Source organism: Nicotiana tabacum, chromosome 4 (assembly GCF_000715075.1).
Source record: "Nicotiana tabacum cultivar K326 chromosome 4, ASM71507v2, whole genome shotgun sequence".
Taxonomy (NCBI): Eukaryota; Viridiplantae; Streptophyta; class Magnoliopsida; order Solanales; family Solanaceae; genus Nicotiana; species Nicotiana tabacum.
Window position 1 is genome coordinate 516271 of NC_134083.1, and position 4429 is coordinate 520699.

General features: G+C 32.7%; 1 non-coding gene across 1 annotated transcript; it reads right to left on the reverse strand.

The window, feature by feature from the left end:
• Positions 1–1705: 1705 nt before the first annotated feature.
• LOC142180551 (small nucleolar RNA R71) lies at positions 1706–1812 on the reverse strand. Its single transcript, XR_012709168.1, has one exon. It is a non-coding gene; the product is annotated as a small nucleolar RNA R71 (small nucleolar RNA).
• Between the last annotated feature and the right edge of the window lie 2617 nt (positions 1813–4429).

Consider the following 4429-nt stretch of genomic DNA (forward strand, 5'->3'; position numbering starts at 1 on the left):
ATCCGGACACGCTCTCAATACCAGAATTACCATACGGAGCTATTTCCAGACTCGGAATCCCAAATGGACATTAATAACATTGAAATGCACTTTAACCCAAATTTATGAAATTCTTCCAAAACGCCAACCTTCCACAATAGGCGTCGAAACGCTCCCGGGTCATCCAAAACCCGATCCGGACAAATGCCCAAGTCCAAAATTATCATACAAACCTTTTGGAAACTTCCAATCCCGATTCCAAGGTTGTTTACTCAAAAATCAAACCTTAGTCAATTCTTCCAACTTAAAGCTTCTGAAATGAGAGTTTTATTTCCAAATCAACTGCAAACTTCACAAAATTCAATTCTGATCACGCGCACAAGTCATAATACCTGAAGTGAAACTACTCAAGGCCTCAAACCGCCGAACGATGCACTAGAGCTCAAAATGACTGGTCGGGTCGTTACATAATAGAAATATTAAGTAAAGTTATGATCCCAACACTTTTTTATTATATTTGTGAAAATAAAATATTTTATATTGCTCTATTCATGCATTTTTAGTTAGTTAATTCACAACTCAACTCTTCATAGTTTTATCAAATAGTAATTAAAATAATAAACGTCTGTAGAATAGATAAACCAATCTCTGTAGGTACGACATCTTTCTATACTATAATTTGACAGAGTACGAGTTTAAATTTTATACACGCCAGTCACTCGTCAAATATTTGGCGCCGTTACTGGGGATTGGTAACATCTACTTCAGATTAATTATTTTGTTACTAATTTGAGAACTTACTATTATTATAATTATTATTGTTGTTGTCTTTTTTTTGTGGTTACTACTGTAACTATTAATACTAGTTACGTTTTTTCTCTCTCCTAGTTTTCTCTTATTAACAATATTACTATTTATTATTGTTTTCTTTCTTCCATCTTTTTAATTTTTATTTTACTCTACAATGTCATACTATTATTTTTAAGATCAGCTAGCTCTTTTCATAAATTAAAAAAAAAACTTTATTTCTTATCATTAGTTCTACTAATTATTACTACTATTTTAATTTTTATATGTACATTTTTTTCCTTTTATTGTCACTAGTACTATCTTAGGAACTAAGTTTGATTTTCTTTCAAAAAAAAAAATCTTTGCTTTAAGGATTTCAGGTAGTTTATGACCCGCTCTTCTACAAAAGAGTTGGCGAGTTATGACCCAGAAATTGAAATATCTCTTCGTTTGCGCGGGAAAAGACAAACATTATCTCCTCAAAGTATAGCTTGTGAAGAAATGGAGAATGAAGAGCTTAACAATAACCAACTTCCACCACATCAAGTGGAAGAACAGTTCGATGAGGTGGCTCCACGACGTGACAGAATACTCAGAGATTATGCAAGGCTGGATCATTTTGAAGGAGAATCAAGTGTGAGGAAAGCATCAATTACAGCAAACAACTTTGAAATTTGTACAGGCTTGATTCAAACCATTCAACAGTCATGTCAGTTTACTGGTAATGCGAGTGAAGATCCTCACACCCATCTAATTAGTTGAATCTTGTAGGTATAATGGAATCACAACAGACGTTATCAGGTTGCGGCCTTTTCCTTTTTCATTAAAAGGTAAAGCAAAAATATGGTTACGAAGTCTACCAAGTGGTTCAATCACTATATGGGACCAAATGACTCGAAAATTTCTTAATAAATATTTTTCACCTGCAAAAATATTTAAAATGAAATAAGAAATCAATTATTTTATGCATACAAATTGTGAATCTGTATACCAAGCATGGGAACGATTAAAAGCAATGTTAAGAAAATGCCCACACCATTGTATCCAAGATCCTGATATCTTATATTTTTTTTATCATGGTCTTAAACCCTCTGCTAGAAATGTAATTGATACAGCATCGGGAGGATCCATAATGAGCAAAACAGTACAAAAGCCATGCAATTGCTCAATGAAATTTCAGAAAATGTTGTTCAATGGCCCTCAGATAGAATGATTGTTAAGAAAGCAGCAGGAGTCAATCAAGTTGAAGCTTGAAATTTATTAGCACAACAAATTACAACTCTGATACAAAAAGTTGAGGCTTGTTAAGTAAATTCTCAATCATCATCTCAACATGAGAACTGTAACGTTTGTGGAGGTAATCATCCTAATCATGCGTGTCAAGCTTTAACGGAAAATGAAGAACAAGCAAATGTTATTGGTTATAGAACCAGTTACCCAAACGGTGCTGAAAATCCTCAAAGATATTTTAATCAAAAGTAATAGGTGCATGGACCACCTAGTTTTCAAAATCAAAATAGAGGGCAACAAAATTTTCAGCAATATCAACAACAGCCCCAAAGAGCTCATCAACAAAGCCTTAAAGACATGATGTACAAATTCATTAAGGCTACAGACGAGAAAGTTAAAAGTCAATTCAACCATCAAGAATTTGGAAATCCAGATGAGCCAATTAGCAACCCTCATGTCTGGGAAAATAAAAGGTGCTCTACCAAGTAACACCGAGAAAAATCCAAATGAACACCTCAAAGTCATCTCTCTGTGGTCAAGTAAAACTCTTGATGATCCATATGCAGATAGACAAGGAAAGCCATAAGAAGTGAAATAGGTAAATGAAGGTGAGAATAAAAGAGACTCTGCACTTCTAAAAGAACAAAAACATAAAGGCAAAAAGGAACAAGAAAATGAATTGATGTCAAATCCTTACTCTGTACCCCTCCCCTATCCCTAAAATCTAAAAAGAGAAAAGCTTGATAAATAGTTCTCAAAGTTTCTAGAAATTTTAAAACAACTTTACATTAACATACCTTTTACATATGCTTTAAAGCAGATATAGGCATATGCTAAATTTCTTAAAGAAATTTTGTCAAGTAAAATAAAATTGGAAGAAGTTTCAGTGGTTAAGCTTACAGAAAAATGTAGAGCTATACTTCAAAATAAGCTTCATGTTACGCCCCATGTTTTCGCACGTGAAAATACGCTATAAGTAAATTGATGAAAGTTCGGAAATGAGATGTTACATCCCGCATTTTTCGTATGTTAAAGTATCGTCTTCAGTTAATTGACATAGACTCGGGGATGAGATTATCTTGAGGTTAGCATATTTATGCTATTTATAACAAGCAATAAGTAAGTGCCATAAAGGAAAGGGTACACGAATTAAAGAAAATGAGTTTCGTTGAAGGTTGTCGATTTGGGATAAAATACGGTCCGAGCTATAATACCCGATACTTATGGACTAGTACCATACAAGGTACCATATGACCGTGATAGTATAATGTATAAAGTATATTAAAAATAAGTAGAATTTTAAGTAATTTAAAATAATTTTTAATTATGTGGGTAATTGATTAATTATCGGATAGCGGGATAATACCTAATTAATTAATAAATCATACGATAGGCTTAACCCCCAAAACGTGGCAGCAAGACCATAATCAAACAAATGACTCTTGGTCATTTGTGAATAGGTGGCAGCATAGTATAGTGATTTCAAGACACCTCATTCTAGGATTTTAAATACAAACCATATTTCATTCTCAAACTCTAATAATTTCAATGCCAACAAAACATTACAATCAGATGTGAGAGATCAACGTAAGTTCTTACCAATTTCCCACAAGGAAATGTGAATTCTTGCAACCAAAAGGAATCCAACGACAATTATTAGCAACGTAAATTTTACGGTTCTAAAGGAGTACGGTGCGATATTTTTCAAAAATATCATACGAATTTTTTTTCCTACTCCGAGTATGTTAAGGTTACCCCTTCTTTCCTTTTGGCATGAACTATATCGCACTAACGAAATGAGCAAATGTACAATTTCCATAAATGACTCTATTCATAGAAATATTAGGGGTGTCTATATTCTTGATTCCCCATGTGAATTATTATTATATCTTTTGTTCATGGGTCTCAGAAAAATAGTATTTTATAAAATTTATCCGACATGTATATTATTTTTATGACATTCCGAGAAAATCTTATTAACGTATTTCTAAAGGCATATTATTTTTATGACACTCCAAGAAAATATTATTAATATATTTCTTATGCATTTCATGAATTTATACATATACATTGACCCGTGACCAGATGGCGTTATATACGCGTATATATATATATATATATATATATATATATATATATATATATATATATTATATGTATATGGAATATGAAAAAAGGTTATGGCGTTATATACGCACCACCACCTGATCAGGTGGTATACGTTGATGATTTGCCCAAAGTGGCTGAAATGGTATGATGGGATGCCCTCAGAGACTTGATGATGCTATGAACGCATATACCTATGCATGGTATGATATTTATACGCATATGCATGATATTATAAAAATAAAATGACTCACAGAGCTATGCACACGTACATGTCGAGTCTTTTACTCCATGTTTTTCTCATGTCTATTATTTACTGATTTTT